Raw genomic sequence first — 21,602 nt, forward strand, 5'->3', positions numbered from 1 at the left:
AAAGTATGGATAATGTACATTCTGATTATCTTAAACACTGTCATTGAGGTGACTTACAGTAAGAACACAGATATAGAATAGTTTAATAGAGATAAAAAGTTAAAATTACATTTCAGGGTTTTTTTTTTCAATATAAATGTCAATCTTTTAATGTTAACAGCTGTACTGTGATTAAAATAGTTGGAAACTAGCCACATAATACTTTTATTTAAAGCAGGTTGTTTCAGTTTACAAGGTTTCATGTTACAATATACTGATAAAGTCAGCAGATCATTGTAGCCAACTAAATGATTCTGAGATCCTCAAACAGGAAGGAATTTGACAATGGTGAGGAGGAGGGAGGATTATTGTTGTATTTTTGTCTTCCACTGGAAAGCTATAAACCTTCTTGTTACTTTGACCCTCATCTTTTTTGCACTAAGGTGGCTCTCAAAGACATATGTGAAGTAAGAATGACTGACATGGATCAAAGTATGCTTATCCCAAAAGCTTATTCCAGTGCCATAATTACCTTTATAAATCATCTCTTCCAATGCCTGATTGATCACTTTTCCTCAGGAGTCAATGTTTTCCTTTGATGATGTGTCTTCAATCATTATTAGCCTCAATATGTTTTACTAGAAGGAAAAAATATCCTCCCTGCCTAACAGAATTACATTATACCTAGTTAAATGCCCATATCTTTGCTTTCCAAAAAAGTAAAAGTCCTGAAGTCCATTAAAAGAATATATATATATATCCATTTAAAAAGCGTTTTTTTAAAAAACATCACTGATATTTAAATCCTCTGTTAAGACTACTCAACATCATTACTATGCCTGTAAAAAATGTATATACATCAAAGAAAAATCAATCTGATAGTATAGTTTAAAATGCCAAGATGCTCAAAAATACTCTTAATAAGAGAAATGACTCATTTGACTTAAAATACTTTTCTGTGATAGAATTTTTCCTGTAACTTGACCATGCTTTTAAAAAAAGACTGCAAGGGACTTCCCTGGTGGCGCAGTGGTTGAGAATCTGCCTGCTAATGCAGGGGACACGGGTTCGAGCCCTGGTCTGAGAGGATCCCACATGCCGCGGAGCAACTAGGCCCATGAGCCACAAGTACTGAGCCTGCGCGTCTGGAGCCTGTGCTCCGCAACAAGAGAGGCCGCGATAGTGAGAGGCCCGCGCACCGCGATGAAGAGTGGCCCCCGCTTGCCACAACTAGAGAAAGCCCTCACACAGAAACGAAGACCCAACACAGCAAAAATTAATTAATAAACTCCTACCCCCAACATCTTTAAAAAAAAAAAAAAGACTGTACGAATGGCCATCATTAAAAAATCTACAAACAATAAATGCTGGAGAGGGTATGGAGAAAAGGGAACCCTCTTGCACTGTTGGTGGGAATGTAAATTGATACAACCACTATGGAGAACAGTATGGAGGTTCCTTAAAAAACGAAAAATAGAACTACCATATGACCCAGCAATCCCACTACTGGGCACATACCCTGAGAAAACCATAATTCAAAATAGTCATGTACCACAATGTTCATTGCAGCTCTACTTATAATAGCCAGGACATGGAAGCAACCTAAGTGTCCATCAACAGATGAATGGATAAAGAAGATGTGGCACATATATACAATGGAATATTACTCAGCCATAAAAAGAAACGAAATTGAGTTATTTGTAGTGAGGTGGATGGACCTAGAGACTGTCATACTGAGTGAAGTCAGAAAGAGAAAAACAAATACCGTATGCTAACACATATATATCTTAAAAAAAAAATGTTCTGATGAACCTAGGGGCAGGACAGGAATAAAGACGCAGACGTAGAAAATGGACTTGAGGACACAGGGAGGGGGAAGGGTAAGCTGGGATGAAGTGAGAGAGTAGCATTGACACATATACACTACCAAATGTAGAATAGCTAGTGGGAAGCAGCTGCATAGCACAGGGAGATCAGCTGGGTGCTTTGTGACCACCTAGAGGGGTGGGATAGGGAGGGTGGGAGGGAGATGCAAGAGGGAGGGGATATGGGGATATATGTATATGTATAGCTTATTCACTTTGTTATGCAACAGAAACTAACACAACATTGTAAAGCAATCATGCTCCAATAAAGATGTTTAAAAAAAAAAAGAAATAGAAGCATAGAGAAATTAAGGATCCTGCCCAAGATCAATCAGATAATAAAGGTCAAAACCATGATTAGATCTTTTTTTGCCTCCACATTCTTAACCCATGGTCTATATTGCTATATTATAATAAACAATGTTTAACTAGTAAACTACTTTTGATATAAAAAAAAAAAAAGACTGCAAGAGGTAGGCAACTTCACCACCAAGAGAGGTACTTTGATCCCTTACCCTGCTGAATTGGTGGTGGGGGGAGAGTCCACCAGGTATACAGCACCTTAGCCTCACACCTCATGACAGGAATATCTTCCTGCCTCAAGAAGCATGTTTCCTAGAAGGGGATTACCATCACATCCCTGGATATGTTCCTGCCCTCCCTCTTCTTGTTAGCCTTTGCATCTCCCTGCTATGGCCGAGCTACTCCCTGCTCCCAGTTACATTCATATAAAACTTAGCAGAGCGTAAAATAAGAACTAATTCTTATTGGGCACTTGCAATGTACCAGTGCTCTTCAAAAATAGCAATGTACCAGTGCTATTAACTCAGTAAATCTTCGTGACCACAACTATGAAATAACATTTTAGACCATTACTCTCACTTTGCAGATGAGAATACTGATTCACAGAGAGATAGGTTACATACCCAAGGTCTGTCTTGTGACTTGTAGCAGGTTTCAAAACCAGGTAGTATAACTTTATAGCTCATGCTCTTACCCCACTACACCATGGAGACTTTCCTTGAAAACACACAATAAACAATATGATTGCTGCAGTTTAAGGTGAAAAGGTACCTTCCTATGCTCTCTGGTCACATCACTCACCAAATGTGAATGTGCTGCTAGGGTTCAGGGAACCCTACTGTGATAAGTGAGATTAATTTCTGATTAGCCAGGTATATTTAAAATTTAACAAATATTTGCTGAATGTCTGCAATGGGTAAAGCACTGTGGATGGGGGCGGGTAACTAGGAGATGCAAAGTTGAATAAGACAAGATTTCAGAGTTTATACTCTTGTGGGGTGGGGGAGACATGTACACAACCATATAATAGAGGCAGGGAAGAAAGATTGAAAGTGGAGATAGAGTTGACTGTAAGCTCTGGCCAGAAATGATGAGCTCTAAGGTTATGCAATGATGATACGTTGCCTTCAAATCTCCTGACAGTGTGGTTGACGTTATGATCGTCACAACTTCTGGGAACAGAAAAGCAGCTCTTCTGGGTTTGGAAGCGGGTGAGCAGTTCCCATGGAAAGATATTGAATCCTGTCCCCATGTGTTGAACTGACGCTGAATCTCTCTACTTACACAATATTCACACATACTCAAGCAAAACTCTATTCAAGTTACTGTAAAGGGACAGAGAGAAAGAAAGTGTTGAAGCTAAAGTCAGCTTTTCCTTCAGTCCCTTATTAAAATTCACATCTTGTTTTATCCAGACTTCTGCCAACTGTGGTAGAGACTATTTATTGAAACTGTATGATGTGCTAAATAGTGTATGAACCAATATACAACAAGAACCCATACGGTGTGATAAAGTCATGGAATTTCAAGCTGGAAGGCAATATAATTACTGGAGAAACTGAAGGAGGAACAGGAACATTGTTTGAGCACCTAGTATGTCTCAGGCATTGTGCTTAACACTGTATATATTTAATCCTCTAACAAGGGAAGTAGGTATTACTACTTCTGACTTACAGCTCTCTCACTCCAGCCACCCTGAACCATTTTCATTCCTTACCAAGCTGTTTCAGGCCCCACTGCTCACGCAAGGTAGAATGTCTTGTTCTTTCCCACAGTCATCTGAATCAGTGGGTGCCTGTGTGGGACTCCAGGGCCACGTCCGCCAGGAAACCTTTCCTGTCCTCTCCCATCTGCCAATGCCAGGTAGAATGGACTCATTTGCCCCCCATGCCACTCTGTACAACTTCCAGAACTACACCTATCACTTAATTACAAGGGCTTCATTCCATGCCTGTCTCCCTCGACTGCAGTTTAAGAGGTTTAAGGAAAGGGACTGTGCCACATCGTTTTCTTAAAACCCAGTGCCAAGCAACATGCTTGACATATAGTGAATATTGAATAAATAAGTGAATAACTTTGCCAAAAATCTAGTAAGTGGTAGAGTTGGGGGTTGAGACCAGGCTCAAATCTCAGGTGTGTCTGAAATCCCAAGCTTCATAGCTTTTCTACACCGGACTTTCATTTGTCTTAAAAATAGGAAGAATATGGGTTTGTTTTTTTTTTGTTGGGGAGGGCTTTGGCCATGCTGTGCAGCTTGGGGGAATCTTGGTTCCCAGATCAGGGATTGAACCCAGGCCACAGCAGTGAAAGCGCTGAATCCTAACCAGTAGACTGCCGGGGAACTCCCAAGAATATGTTTTTTAAATTTTGTTTTTCTGTGGTGGTGTTGAATTTTTTTGCTGTTGTTTTTTGAAGTGGGAGCTGGAAGGTGATGTGATCTATGAGTATTAAATAATGAACAACCAATACCAATCACACTGCCAGCACACAGTAGGCAATGAAGAAATGTCCCCTTTCCTTTCTCTATATCATCTTGTTCAAAGTTGTACTAAATGTGACAGAGCTAGGACCCAAACTACTCTACTGTAGTTTCATCACAGGTGCTTTCATCACAGGTGCTTCACAGGTATAACCTATTGATTCTTCTTTGGAGTGAGTTTTAGGCTTCTTAGCATTTATCATTTATTTTATGTTTTTCTATTTTGGCAGACTTTAAACTGCAAATTGTAGTATAGGACAATATAGGCAGACTTGGGGCAAGAAACAGCCTTTACCTGGCTGAAAGTTTCAGGAGGGTAGGAACCATGGCTTCTTCATCTCCGTACATGCCTGGTCCCTAATAATTGCTTAATAAACATTTGTGGAACTCAGGTACATTGACCAACTTAAACTTAGGTGGCTTGCTGGATCTTTGCAGACAGTCTTAAAGAGAAGAAATGCCGGTAGTTGAAAACAAAACAAAAACAACAAGTGGGAAACTGCTCAGTTTATGGAACTATAAGAAAGGAAATTCTGCTTCTGGAATGGAAAACTTAAAAGGGTAAAATCAGGATAGCTTAAGCAAGAGAGTGCCATAAGTAATATCATCAGTAAGACAAACGCATATGAGAGGTAAAAACTCTGAAACCTTAAGTAAATCTGAAAGCAAAGCCTGAGGCTATAATGAAAGCCTGGTTCCTGCCACTCGAAACAAACAAATCTGCTCCAAGAGGCTGATTTCTTTTCCACTGGCTAAAATCTCACCTTTGTCTTTTTGTACTTGCTATTTCCCTGACTCTGAGCACTGTCTTTCCCTCCTTGTCATCCATTTTAGACATATACAGCTTTCCCAACTTACCTCCTCCAGAAAGTTTTTTCCCAAGTTCCCCACTTCATAGTAATCCATCATTTCTCTGAACCATTGTAGCACTTGTCTGCATGCAAAGCCTAGCATATTGTGTCCTTTAATTGCTGAGTGTATATAAGTCTTAACTGTGAAACAAAATACACAATGTATAGTTATCATTTTAAAGTAATTCCATTGCATACATAGCCCAATATTGGGCACATTATAGGTGTTAAATACTTATGGAATTAAACAAAGTACCTGGAAAATAAATGCTACTTTGAACTGATATTTTGAAATGTGCTTTTTAATGGCATTTTGGATTCACAGAAAGGAATAAAAGACAGATGCTATGAGGGGAGAGTTACAATTGATCAGAGTCTAGGTAAACAAAGATAAATTTGAATGTACTTTTGTTTAAAAGTAAAAGAGAGCTTCCTATTATAGATCTTTCCTCAGAAAAATCTTAATGAAATGTGACCAGATATTATATAATAGCGATTTTTATCATTTATTTTCATCATGGTGATGATCAAACACCACCTTAGTGCATATTTCAAGCTAACATGAAAATTATACTTATGTACCCACTTCTTAAATTATAATATTTGTAAGTTGCTGTTTGTTGACCTTATTCAATGACATAATTTACATGTTGCTCTAAATATAATATTCAAGGAAATGATTCTTAAACATAAGTATGCTTTTTTTAAACTTTTAATTTTTCATACTTCAACAGATACCTTGTTTCTGTTCTCTCTCTTATCTGCTGACAGCACTGCACCTACTTATGGGGACAGATTAAAAACATTTTTCCCATTTACCATGACAACACCCAGCTAATGCTTACTGATAAACTAGTAGCAAGTCAGAACATATACAAGATGCAAGAGGAATTAGCACTCCTGAGTAAGAACTTTAATTCAGGAGTGAAAAAAAAAAGGAAAGCTAAAAGAAATTTATACATTGTTAACATTTTATTAAAATTCTTGCCATTTTTATCTAAATGAAATACCGTTTGTTGAGTCCCCATGTTATATCCTTTTTATAAACAAGCACATTTTTATAAACTCTAAACTTATAAATTTGATGTGTGTGCGTGTGTTTAGGCAGCTTTGCACTAAAATGTTCATTCAGTATTGACAGATACGAAATTCAAATTTTGCACAAATACATAAATACACTTGGTCTTTGAAAATGTGTCTAACAATACATTTTAAGCAAAATAGTTTTTATAAGAGATAATAATGCTCATATTTTTACCAGAGAGGATTAACCAACTGTAGATTTGGCCCACTTAAACTTTGAGCTTTTTAGTATTGATATGACAACAAATAGATGATCAAAACCTTAAAAAATTAAACAATTAAAATTGTCTGAAATAATTTTACATAACAATTTTAATTTTGTTGAATTTATCACTTGTTCTGATAGCATTTACACACAGTCTCAAAGACAAAGAGTTACTTTAGCAACTTGGCTGTCCCTGTGTAAATAAACTAATTAAATAGGCACTTATTGCAGGCCTATATATACATACACATGCATGCAGCCTTTTACTACTCACATGGGAAAATAGAAATAAGACTTAAGATCCAAACTTTAAGCCAAACAAACATTGAATTTAGCGGGTATAGACATGGTTTCTTGTGTTCATGCTCATCCTGTACGTTTTTTACATTTCTTCTGCTTCTGGCCTGCACATTTTCTTGTCCACTCACCATTGTTACCTTTCTCACTTATGACCCATCAACTTTCCTATAATAATCATAATGTATAATCAATCCCTGTTTCTCTAATAATGAGAACTCTAATGATTATCCTTTATAGTAAATGCCCTGCACAACAGGGATAAAATTTAATTGAAATGTATACTGTATGTGCATCTTGGATAAAAATAAGTACCTTTAAGGGAAACATCAATGTTTCAGTTTAATAAGAATATCAAAAATACAAACACATTCCCTTATTTCAAAGAGAATTGTTTTAAGTTCTTCTTCAAAAGAAGAATCCATCATTAGCAATTCCAGTAGAACCTTCATTAATATTTCATGTCGTCACATCTCTATTCAAAAAAGCAACACTAATCACTAATTCAACCAATTCAATATATCGGAATTACTAAGAATTTATAAATACTTTATAATTATGCACTAACTAAATCTTTAAATTCTAAAACTGATTTTTTTTAAAGAATTAAGATGTGAAAACTTTGTGTACTTTTAGTTATATGATTGCTTAGGGGAAGTCTTTTATTCATACCTACCAATTAGAATACCTACAGAATGTATAACCAAAATCAGTTTCATAGCTATGCTTTATTCAGTACCTGTGAATGTAGTAAATATTGTTTATAACAGCACTTTCAAGATAATATGCTACTATGCTGTAAGAAATACATTTCTTAACCAACAAGTCCTACTGGTTCTTGAGCATGTAAAGCAGTACATTTCATGAAAGAAATAGAGAAGAATATAGCTTGATGATTTCTGTGTTTTTTATTCACTGGCAAAAGAGAAATAAAGATTGACAATTTCACATAAATCTTACTTTCTCAGGTAAAAGTGTGATATTATATAAGGGTCATAGTGTTGGTTAAGTTGCCTAAATTCTGGTGTGTAACAGTTAATTTAATAGGCTGTGTGGATAATGCATGACAGCTCTGAAGACAAATTTAAGTTCCTCATGATGCCACTATTTTGCTTGATTTGTTAAGTGAATCAAATGGTATTTGTGAATATGTGGTATTTTTTACTAGAAATCAGCAAGAGCAGAAAATGAAGACTGTCTCCAACAAAACTAAATACTATCTCTCTAGCCACATAGGTATGGGCAGAACAGAACAAGATTAGAATGGATAGAGAACTGGCCCTAAAATCTGCATGCTGAATTTATATTCCTGAATTCTAATATCAGGATTACCTTTTATAAACATTCCAGGTCTTTGTCAGTTCATTCAATTTAGACTTCATTATTCAACAAATGCTTATTAAGCCAACCATCATGTGTGACTCTTTAAGGGATAATATGATTAATAAGGCACATTCTCTTTATTCAGGAATTACAGTCTAATGAAAAGACAGATACATTCATATCTTACGCAAGGCAGAATGCTAAGTGCTGGAATAGAGATAGGAAGTGCTAAAGGAACAGAGCGGAAAGATAAATTTTAAGTAAGGTATTAAGGAGGGCCTCATAGAGGAGGTGGCACTTGAGATGAATATTGGAGAAGAGCTGAGATCCATCAGATGGTTATAATAGATCCTGCAAGAGTGACTTAATCTGCCTCATACCTCCCATCTCACCCCGCTTTAACCTGTACTACTTTTTCTTTTTTTCATAATATTCATCTTCTAATTTATTATTTATTTACCTCCACTAGAATGTAAGTGTTCAAACACAGATCTTTGTTTGGTTCACTGATGAACTTTGGTGCCTAGAATTTCCTGGCTCATTGTAGGCACTTGGTAAATATATGCGGAATGAATTAATGAGGGAAAATTATAAGTTAATCATGGAGGCAGAAAGTACAAGATATTTTTTTCAAAACTCTCCAGTGTGGCTGGTATGACTATGAAAGACATTTGATGGCCATATGATATAAATAGGAAAGAAACTAGATGTAGTATGAAATGGCCTAGGTTTCTTTTCCTTACTTTCCCATTAAGTAATGAAGCCAACTTCTCTGTAGCTCAGTTTCTCAGCTGAGAAACTGATGCTTGAACTGTAATAACATACATTTTATAAATAGTTGTTGAATAAATTAAATAACAAGAAGCTCTAGTTCTGAAATCTTTATGATTTTTAGCCATTTTACATTTATTTGTATATATTTTATCTTTATTTGGGCTTTGCTGCCCTGAAATTGTACTCTCTTGCCAAAGTCATCTCTATATCATTTCATTTATTGTTTAAAAAAACTGAATTCTATAATGTAGCTGTATCTCCTCTATCAAATAAAATGATGTTGAATGAATATGTCCAACATTTGCTAAAGTCAGATATATCTCAATGTAACATAACATGCAATGTCAGGGTAAATACACACTAATCTCAGCTGTCACATCAATTAGCTTTTATTGTTCCAAATTACATCAACTCATAGAAAAAGGGAATTCCTTTTTTTTTTTTAGGAACAGACCCATGCAGCTAGAATCACTAAAAATTCAGTCCATGGTATGGTAGTAGGTTGGTGTCCATTTGGCAGATTTGCCTTGTGAATAAATCCACATCTTTTCTATCCCTGTAATTCATAGGGTCATTTATTCACCCATCTTCCTCATATTTTTCTTCCTTCCCCTGTATTTTACATCAACATTTAGTAGTATCATGAGCCATTTTGTTCAGTGTCTAGTTCACCCTTGTCCAGTAGACGTTCTGAGATGTTCAAGATGTTCTGTATCCAATATAATAGCCACTATGACACATGTGGCTATTATTGAGCACAGAAGATTTAAATAAGCTCCAGAATACAAAAATATTCAGGTTTCATTTTTAAAAATTATTTGTCACACCAAGAAGTGGGAAGCACTGAAACTGATATTGTTCTTTCAGAGGTTCCACAATGAATGAACCTTAGTTGAATAAGTGCATCTCAAACTCATATGAAAAAAAAAGACAAAAGATGCCAACACTAAGATGACACAGATGTTAAAATTATCTGTCAGAGATTTTGAAGCAACCATGATAAAAAGCAATCAATGAGCAATTTAAAGAAACACACTTGAAACAAACAAAAAAATGTACAAAGCCTCAGAAATTATATAGAAGATATAAAGAAGAACCAATTGGTAATTTTAGAAAATTGTGGGAAAATACGATAACCAAAATAAAAAGCTCAGTAGGTGGGCTCAACAGGAGAATGTAAGGTACAGAGGAGAGAATTAGTGATCTGGAAGATAGAACAGTGAAATTACTAATCTGAACAGCACAGGAAAATTAAATTAAAAAAAAAAGATCAGAGTCTCAGGGACTGGTGGGACCAAAACAAAAGATAACATTTGTGTCGTTAGGAGAGGAGAAAGTGAGACTGAAAAAGGACTTGAAGAAATAATTAATGAAAACTTCCCAAATTTGGAAATCTATAGATTCCGGAAGCTTGGCAAACCCCAAACTAAATAAACCCAAAGAAACCCACACCACAGCACAGTAAAATTAAACTTCTAATAACAAAAAAATTTTGAAGGCAGCCAGAGAAAATGACATTTTACCTACAGGGAAAAATAATTCAAATGACAGCAAATTTCTCATCAGAAACAATAAGAGCCCAGAAGAAAGTAGCCTAAGACCTTTCAAGTGCTGAAAGAAAAGAACTGTCAGTCCAGAATCCTATACCCAGCAAAAAATTGCCCTTCAGGAGTTAAGGAGAAATCAAGAAATTCTCAGATGAAGGAAAACTAAGAGAATTTGTCATCAACAAACGAACTCTATCAGAATAATTAAAGGAAGTTCTCTAAACAGAAAGGGAATGATAAAAAAGAAAACTTAGAACATCAGAAGAACATGATAAACAAAAATATAGGTAAATACAATAGGCTTTTTTTCCTCTTCTTGGTTCTAAATTAAGATTGTTGGTGGAAGCCAAAAGTTATAACACTGTCTGTTGTGGTTTTACATAGGAAATATTGAAGACATTTATATTGTAAACAAGGGATAGTAAAGGAACATACAGGGAGGTAAATCTCACATAATATACAACAATTAACTCAAAATGGTCTTGTAGTCAAATGTAAAACTTAAAACTCTAAAACTTTTAGAAAAAAAGTGGGAGAAAATAATTGGAATGTAGGGCTACACAGAGATCTTAGATTTGACACCAAAAGCGTGATCAATCAAAGAAAAATTGATGAGTCAGATTTTGTCAAAATTAAAAACTTTTGCTTGTGGAAAGCCCTGTTAAGAGTATGAAAATATAAGCTCCAGACTGGAAGAAAATATTTGTAAACCACATATGTGATAAAGAACTAGTATCTAGAATACATAAAGAACTTTACAAATTCAATAGTGAAAAACAAAACAGTCTAATTGGAAAATGGGCAAAAGATAGAAACAGACATTTCATGGTAAAAATGCATACACATGAAAAGATATACAATTTTATGAGCCATCAGGGAAGTGCACATTTTAAACCACAATGAGATATCAATACATACCTATCAGAATGACTACAATTAAAAAATAGTGACAACACCAAATGCTGACAAGAATGCATGGAAAGTAAATTACTCATACATTACTGGTGGGAATGTGAAATGGTATAGCCACTTTGAAAAACAGTGTGGCAATTTCTTTAAAAACTAAACATGCAGCTACTATACAACCCAGCATTTGCACTCCTGAGCAATTATCCCAGAGAATTGAAGACTTAAGTTCATATGAAAACCTGTACATGAATATCTGTAGCAGCTTTATACATAATATCCAAAACTGGAAACAACTAGATGTTAAAGATGTCCTTTAACATGTGAAAGGTTAAACAAATTATGGTACATCCATGGCATGGAATATTATTTAATAAAAAGGAAGACCATTGTGAAGCAATTATACTCCAATAAAGATGTTTAAAAAAATAAATAAAAAGGAAGGTACTACTGATACACTCAACAACCTATATGAACCTTCAGAGAATTATGCTGAGTGAAAATAAAAGCCGATACCCAAAATTACATACTGTGAACTTAGAACAAATTATTCCATTTATGTAACATTATTGGGAGTTACTTGGTAACCTAGTGGTTAGGATTCTGGGCTTTCACTGCCGTGGTCTGGGTTCAAGCCCTGGTTGGGGAACTGAGATCCCACAAGCCACACAGCATGGCCGGAAAAAGAAATGTGTGTGTGTGTGTAACAGTATTGAAATGACAAAATTATAGAAATGTAGAATGTACTAGTGATTCCCAGGAGTTGGGGAGGGTTGGGGGCAGAATGGAAGTAGATACGGCTACTGAGGATTCCTTGTGGTGATGAAAATGTTTTATGTATTGACTGTATCAATGTCAGTAAGTGATATTTTACTATAGTTTTGTAAGATGTTACCATATGGGATCTCTCAGTACTATTTCTTACCATTGCATGTGAATTCACACTTACACAAAATAGTTTAATTAAAAATAAACAAATATATCATATTAGCCAATTCATGTTTAGCATTAGAATTATTCAAGTTTACGGTTTTCTTTAGTGAAATAAAATGAGACTTTATAATCCTTTACCTTCTAGCTGATAAATAAAAATGAATTCATCTTAGTTTCATCCTTCTTAGCACTATAGTTCAGATGAATGTTTTATTACTTTCATTTAGTAGAATTACTATTCTATTGTTTACTAATATTACTGTCTAATCTGACAATTAATGTTAATTTTCCTTTAAAAGATGTTGATTTGAGAAGTATTCCTTTCTTCACAAGCTCTTGGAATTTATATATTATTCAAGCCTTTGAAAAATGTTGTATCTTTCTCTAATTTGTCAGGCAGAGAAAAGAACCGCTATATTCGATGGTTTCTCTTCCATCACTGCTCTACTTTTACTTTTGGACTAACTATTGTGTTTTAGACTGTTAGGGCTGTTTTTACTTTATTCATCATCTGAGTTTCCTTTTTTGTTTTTTTTTTAAAAAACATTTAAATTTATTTATTTATTTTTGGCTGCGTTGGGTCTTCGTTGCGGTGCACGGACTTCTCATTGCAGTGGCTTCTCTTGTTGTGGAGCACAGGCTCTAGGTGCGCGGGCTTCAGTAATTGTGGCTCAGGGGCTTAATTGCTCCGTGGCATGTGGGATCTTCCAGGACCAGGGATTGAACCCGTGTCCCCTGTTTTGGCAGGTGGATTCTTAACCACTGTGCCACCAGGGAAACTCCCAAATTTTCTTTTAATGAAAGCAACAAATATTTACTGAGTGTCAATTATATTTCATGGACTATTCTAGAGGTGGAAGAAGCAGTAGAAAACAAGACAAAACTCCCTGTCCTCAAGGAGTGTTTATATTCTAGAAGGAAGGTAGAAACAGATAATTGAAATATATAGTATATCAGATGGAGATAAATCCTATGGAGGAAAATAAAGGCAGAAAAGGAGACTAAGGAATGTAGGTAGTTAGGTGCATTATTAAATAGTTTCATCAGGGAAGCTCTTGTCTTATTTATAACGGTGAACAATCACACTGTAACATGTTTAAATGTAAATTTTCCAAAGGTAATTTTAATTCTCAGTAAAAGACTATGGCTATAGCAGGCTCCCCTGGTGGTGCAGTGGTTGAGAGTCCACCTGCCAATGCAGGGGACACGGGTTCGTAAAAAGACTATGGCTATAGAACAAGAATTTGCAAATTTTTTCTCCACTGTGACGCATGTGGCTGATGGCATTCACATGTGTCACACACTCCCATAAGTGAACCAGTGACCAGTGAGACCTTGTGTACTACCTTGTGTGTAGTTCCTGGTACCTGGCTATAATTCCACCTTGTTCTCTCTCACTAACGAAAAGCAACTCAAATGGCAGTGAGAATGAGTGAGAATATATGTTATTGGGATAGTCTTAGATTTGAATATGTTTAAAGTATATCACTTTTAAAAGTTAGTCATTTATTGCTTGCAATATACAACTTATTTCAACACTTTTGCATGTTGAATCATTGCCATTGAGAGTAATAGTAATTGCATGTATATAGTAATATCTAACTGGTAGCTCACAAACCTTCTACCTATTTCTAGGGAATAGGCATTGATAACAGGGAAGTTGAGTTATCAAGGTTATCAATTGGTATCAAATTGTTATTAAATTGACAAATTTAATTGACAAATTGTCAATTGTTATCAAAGGGCAAAAGTTATAGAATCGATGGTTTCAGAATAGTTTCAGATGATCACCCTTGATGAATACTTCAAGAGAAGCTGAAATTTGACATTAAAGTAAGCAAATACTCGGTAGATTGTATGACTGAATTTTGCTCCCTGAGTGGGCAAATTTTCCTGGCTTAAAAGTTAAATAAATCAGTTGTTATTATGTTGCTACTCAGTATTACTACTCACTGGTTCAAAACATTTCAAATGACAAAATACCAAGAAATGATTACATCCAGCCAAACAAAGACCAAGGTAAAAATTCCTCACCATAGGAATTCTTTTCAATGCAGTAAACGTTTATGAAATGTCCACTATGGAATAAGCATGTACTGTGCACTGGAGGCCAAAGAGAGAATTAAGACAAGGTCTTTATTTTTTTATTTATTTAAAATAGATCTAGTTTTTATTGATTAGCATACAGTCCAACAGTGTTAGCCTTGATATCCCTATATGATAGATGTATCATGAGATTATGTAATTAGATCTTGGCTTAGAAGTTTTCAAGAGGAAAAAAAATCCAATAAAAATGAATATGATGCCAAATGCCTCAACCATTTGAGGGGATGAGTGAAATGTGGGACAGGGGTTTAAGTGAGGAATCCCTTGGCCCCATATTCAGAGGAGCCTGTGAACTATGCTGGTCATCACCCACACTTCCAAGTCCTAGTTTCATCCCTAGTGAAGAGGCATTTTGAAAATTACCTGTCTCTATACATTTTCAGGAATCAAATTCCATTTGATCATGTTTCTCATACAAACCCAAGCCATGGTGGGAAGTGCCTCAGTGTGGTACCTGAGTTCCCACTGTAATAGGTTGTATCTTGATCTACAGGGTAGACGAGGGGTCCCCACCTCAATGCCTGCCTTTCAAAAGCATTACATGGACTTCTTTAGCAATTTGGCTTAGAGATATGAGTTATAATGGGATTCCTGAAGCTTAGGGCTGAGTCCACAAAACACTATTCTGTTTCAGTTACCCTCACCCTCCAAAAAAGTAATTTAAATGACTCCTCACTCATTTGTCCCATAGTCAACAGGAGACGCCAATTAGGGGTACATAAGTACTTGGAAATGCTGAGCATATCCTTTATTCTTTATTCTAATTCTTGGTAGTGTGCTCCAGAGCATGCATAAGAGAGCTGCCTGCCAAGGTTATTGTGGTTGTTAAGAATTCTACCTCCCTCCCTGAAGTTAGCACGATTCTGGACTTAGCTGGGCTCCCTGGTGGCAAAAAGGCACAGTAATGTAAAATGTTTTCAAATGTTGAGAGTTTGGAAAAATGCCAAATGAATGATACTCATTCTTAAGAGTTAATCACTGCATGCATTATGTATGTCTATATTAACATATTTGCACATTTTCATTTCACATCTAGTCAGTGGCAAGACTTAGTTGATTAAAAGGTAGCCTTGTAAGAGTTATTTCATGGTTAAGCGTCTTCACAGGTCTTCAATGTTCATTTCCAGAACAAGAAAAGATGCATGTTGCCCATGTTATGAAGAGTAATATAAAATCAGGGACTCATTCAGTCTTTTTAGTACTTGACTGTTTGCTGAGTGCTTACTATGTACAAAGCACTGAGTTGAAATTAGCTGTATTTTGGAGTCTTTTTTTCCTATTTACTGCGCTTCATTTGGGATGGATGATTGAGTTGGCTGAGCTAGAGTTTATCACATTCAGATACCTTGCTGATTTGATCAGGCTGCATTTTCTTTTGTCTATTTTCTTTTTCTACATGTAGCAATAACAGCTATGTTATATCTTTTGCTTTAAATAAACACTTCTGAGTGCTAGTGCAATGCAAGTATTTAGAATTTTAAGTCAGACACTACCTCTAAGTTTCCTCATTTATTAAAAATAAGAAGTTAAACCTTAAGGCTCTTTTTGCTTAGCCCTGTAGGATTTTATGATGTTAGTTTATAAATGTTGACTATAAGGGGAAATATTTTTGGAAGCAAAGTTCTAGGGAGCCTATGGTAAAATTAAGTAGGTGAAATTTATCTTCTGTACTTCAGTTCCTCTAACATTTCTCTCTCTGTTTTTAGCACCCATACCTCCCATAAAGGCCTCAATATCCCTACCCTAAATTGGAAGAGTAAGGAGGATACATCACAGTTCTGCCACTCAGTAGCTATATTACATTGGGTAAGTTATTTATCCTCCAGGCCTGAGATTCCTCATCCATAAAATAGGGATTATCACAGGATATTCTTCATATGGTCATTGTGAAGATAAATAAAATATCGAATGTGAAGTACTTAGCACATGTGCATGTACACATTAAAGATGAACGAAAAGTTGCTAGCTTTTTATTTTGCTAAGTAAAGACATTAAGGAAAAAAACACAACCTTCGTCTACTATCACTATCACTTTATAAAAGAAACGACATAGTACCATCCAAAAAGAACATCATCTCAGAATTTACAATTTTAATTTAAAAGTTACTACATTGTCCTTGTTGCTCATGTTTCACCATAAATTAATGAAAACTTCACCGTGGACCAACTTCTATCTGCAGACCTGTGTTTGGAAACCACCGTGGTGACTTTCCAATTGTCTTATTCATCAAAATTTACCTACCGTGGTCTCATTCCCTTGAAGCCCAGTTCTCTTTTCTATCACTACAGCTCACTGGTTGGTCTATAGTGAATGCTGATGTATAAATGTATTCACCTCTTCAAGAACATATTTATGTTCTAAGACAGGGGGCTTTATCCAAATTAGTGATAGTAGTGGTGAGAATTTCAGACCAGTTGGCAATTCTGGAGGAAAACAATGTAGGTGCAGGCGCCCTTTTCAGCATCCTGAAAGTTCACCTGCTTTATACATGTATATGGCTGGTCTTGTACCCAACCTTCTTTATGTTGAGGAAAGTTAGAGCTGCCACAGATAGGCTGGGCCTTTGAGTGGATTCCTCAGCAACACCTGTGGGCCACTCCTTAACTATCAATGTAAGTGAAATAATGGTCAGAAAGTTTTCCTGATTATATTTCAATTTATGCCACTTCTCCTGATCAAGCTTATCATCCTTAGTAGATCTTTGATCTCTGATGACCTTGATGCGAAAAGAACTTATTTGGGGTAGGTTTTTTCCAAGGATTGACATGAATGAGGCACATCATTCCGCAAAGGCTGGCCACTCGAGGTGGTAAATGATGGGCTTCTTCAGGAACAAAAGCAGCAGCTCTAATGCAACAAGACTGGATTTCATTTCAGATGTCATAGGGGTAAATGACAGTATAGCCTACAGTGCACTATAGTACAATAGTGAAGAGTATGGGTCTGGGGTCAGAAGACATTGATTCAAACCTGAGGTTAGACACTTGTCAGCTGTGGAAAGTAGTTAATCTCTCTAAATTTCAGTTTCCTGAAAATGGGTTAAGAATAGTACTGACATCACAAGCCTGTTAGGAGGACTGAACAAGTTAACTCATGTGAAACGTTTTAGCACAGTGCCTGCCCACGGTAAGCGCTTGGTTAATGTTAGCTTTGTATTATTATGTGCACTGTAACAGGATGTGCCCACTTTACTGCTGGCCTCATTAACCACTCATACTAAGTATATTTGCTGTTTTATTCAGAACACACTCTGAAATCATAAAATATGCAAACTCAGGTCCAGATCTGAGCAAATGCAAGGCATATCTTGGAGTTCCCCTTTTAATAGGTTCCACTGAAATATCCCAGCCTTTACTTGAACTTTATCTTACTTCCTCAAATCACCTCTCACTTCTCTTTTGTTGCTGCTATCAGTCCTGTTTCACTCAGATTGCTTCTAAGAGAGGACTTTCTTTGTTGTTGTTTTTGGTTTGGGGTACTGTGATTGACAGCACATTCTTTCATCATGAGCAAACATTACTTGGGTTGTCTAGTGGGTGGAATATCTCAATCCACATTATTTCTCAAGAGTGATGCTCAACGAGTTTGTCTTGAGTGGTCAGATCTCATAATTGCAGCCAATTTTCAATTATCCACATAAAAAGGCTGTTGGTACAGATAACAGAAAATTACAGATTCTAAAATTGTGGTTAATCATCCAGCAGAGTCGAACCAGACTTCTATATATACCCAGTGGCAATGCCAACTGGGTTAAAGGAATTTAGTCTCCCTCTAATCTCCTTGAAACCCTACTCTTTGATATGGATACTTGGTATAGTCTCAATCTTATGCAAAGTGCTGAGAAATTACAGCTTTGAGTCCTTTCTTCCAATGAGATTGTGGCTCCTATATTCTTGTAAAGTAGAAGTTCCAGAGCTGGCTCTGTCATAGGACTGGGCCCATCTTAGGTAATGTGTCAACCATGTGCCAAGTCACGATTGTGGCCAAGCCACAATGCATATGATTAATCTTCAATGCATACACCCCAGAGAGTGATCACTGTACATCTGGCCTGATTCATCTTCCTAGAGCTAGCTTCAGTACATAATAGGGGGGAAGCACAGCCCGAGGCAACCCATTTCAACAGGGGAACAGAGATTTTTAGACATGTCTTCTTCATGTTGCATTGGCTTTCACACCGATTTTATCCCCTGGGGTCATACAGGACCAATCTATTCTCCTTCTTTGAATATTTGGAGAAGGCTATTACTTCCTGCCTGGCATTGCCATTAAGAACAGTATGACCTTGGCTAAATTCCTTCAGCCCTCTGAGCTTTTTTTTTTTTAATTCTAGAAAGGAAGGAATTGGATTAGGTGGTCTATAAGAGATCTTTTAATTTCAATATTATATAATTCTATGAAAAATCTTTTTGATGCCAGTTTATTAACTGTATATTATATCCTATACCATACAATGTACTTACCATACATAATATCAAATTTCTCAAAATAATCCTATGGGGCAATTATTGTTTTTATTTATAAGTGAGGAAACAAAGGGTCAAAGAGATGAACCATGTTCTGAATTTCTGATACTAGCCCTCTGCTGTAAGATAGGTTTCATCTCCATTTTATATTTTCTTGAGAAATTAACTTAGAATCTCTGAGCTTAGTTGTCTATCTGTCAGATGGGTTTGACAACAAAACCAAGTTGACCTTCAGTTCAGCAGACAATATATCATGTTCTGTGGTCATTGCCATGAGATGTTGTGAGGCTGCAGGGGTTCATTTTTGGAGAACTGGATCTAGGCTCATCCAAGTAGGGTAAATGTTTGAACTTGATAAGAAATCAGCACTAGAATTCTCACCAGTACCTTAAAAAACCTAAAGATGTTGTCATACAAAGACAATCATCCTCCAGCATTTGATCAGGAGGGCCTGCTGTATGGCAGGCATTGAATTAGTAAGTTTTACTTAAAATTTCTCATTTATTTCCCATAAGAACTCTGTGGAGTACCAGCAAGTTGCATGCATAATCATCCTTTTACATAAGATGAGACTGACACTAATAGTGGGTAAATGACTTGCTCAGCCAGTAAATAGAAGATCAAGATTATAACCGAGGCCTTTGGGCTCCAAGTTCCAGATCTTTCCACTCTGCCAGTATTTCCCAAAGTGTGTTTCAGTCCACACTCATTCCCCAAAATGCTTTTCCAAAAAAGGATGCCACAGTCATCTATGTTTGATTCAGCACACCATGGGATCCCTTAGAGGTTCATAGAGCTTAGTACATTAAAGTTTCCCAGAAAATTCTGAAAAGGAAACGTGTTTAACAATTTCCTTCCTAAATTTTCCTGAACTTATTTGCAAAGGCACTTTTTAATTCAATTAACACATATTAATATCATGAGGTGTTCAAATCCTATATACCTCTTTGAGAAATACCGTACCACATCAGCCTATGTTAGAAAGTAATTTCTATAGAAAAGAATTGTCATTCATAAACTATCCTTTCTCTTCATGATAAAAAATTTTTTTTTTCCCATGAGTTAACTGGTACATCTTGTGAGACCATAAGAGAGGTGGTTACAGAGATGCAACAAACTTCCTGACTCTTTACCTAAGAGAATAGAATGTTGCTGTAGAATTATATAGATGGCAATACCAAATGGGGATACAAAATCGTATATAAACAAGTATTTACATATTCTTATGGCACATATTCTACATTCTGAAGAAGTTTATTTATGCATGAATCATACCATTTACCCTTTACCCAGATTCCTGCTGTTTGACATGTTTTATATTTTTATTCTAAAGGGAATGAAAGAAAATGATTTTTTTTGAGGTATTAAAGAGAATTGTGTGATTGTTTGAATCTATTAATGATGCCGGCATGCTTTAAAACTAGGATTGGAAATCATTGGCTATGGTGATTAAGTTGGGTTTGGCTATGAAATTAATTACTATATTAAACTGTTTGCTCCATTGCTTATTTTTAAGATCTGTCTGCCAAATCACACTGGTTCTGTGGCAGATTTAAATTTTTTTAAATTTAATTTTATTTATTTTTTTAATACAGCAGGTTCTTATTAGTCATCCATTTTATACACATCAGTGTGTACATGTCAATCCCAATCTCCCAATTCATCCCACTACCACACCCATCCCCCCGCCGCTTTCCACCCTTGATGTCCATACATCTGTGGACACCAAGGGGGGAAAGACACTACATCTATGTCTCAATTTCTACCCTGCAAACCAGTTCATCTGTACCATTTTTCTAGGTTCCACATATATGCATTAATATACAATATTTGTTTTTCTCTTTCTAACTTACTTCACTCTGTATGACAGTCTCTGGATCCATCCACGTCTCTACAAATGACCCAATTTCATTCCTTTTTATGGCTGAGTAATATTTCATTGTGTATATGTACCACATCTTCTTTACCCATTCATCAGTCAGGCATTTAGGTTGCTTCCATGACCTGGCTATTGTAAATAGTGCTGCAATGAACACTGAGGTGCATGTGTCTTTTTGAATTATGGTCCTCTCTGGGTATATGCCCAGTAGTGGGATTGCTGGGTCATATGGTAGTTCTATTTTTCATTTTTTAAGGAACCTCCATTCTGTTCTCCACAGTGGATGTATCAATTTACATTCCCACCAACAGTGCAAGAGGGTTCCCTTTTCTCCACACCCTCTCCAGCATTTGTTGCTTGTAGATTTTCTGAGGATGCCCATTCTGACTGGTGTGAGGTGATACCTCATTGTAGTTTTGATTTGCATTTCTCTAATAATTAGTGATGTTGAGCAGCTTTTCATGTGTTCTTGGCCTTCTGTATGTCTTCTTTGGAGAAATGTCTATTTAGGTCTTCTGCCCATTTTTGGATTGGGTTATTTGTTTTTATAATATTGCGCTGCATGAGCTATTTATATATTTTGGAGATTAATCCTTTGTCCTTTG

The sequence above is a fragment of the Lagenorhynchus albirostris genome, chromosome 4, assembly GCF_949774975.1.
Source record: "Lagenorhynchus albirostris chromosome 4, mLagAlb1.1, whole genome shotgun sequence".
Classification (NCBI taxonomy): Eukaryota; Metazoa; Chordata; class Mammalia; order Artiodactyla; family Delphinidae; genus Lagenorhynchus; species Lagenorhynchus albirostris.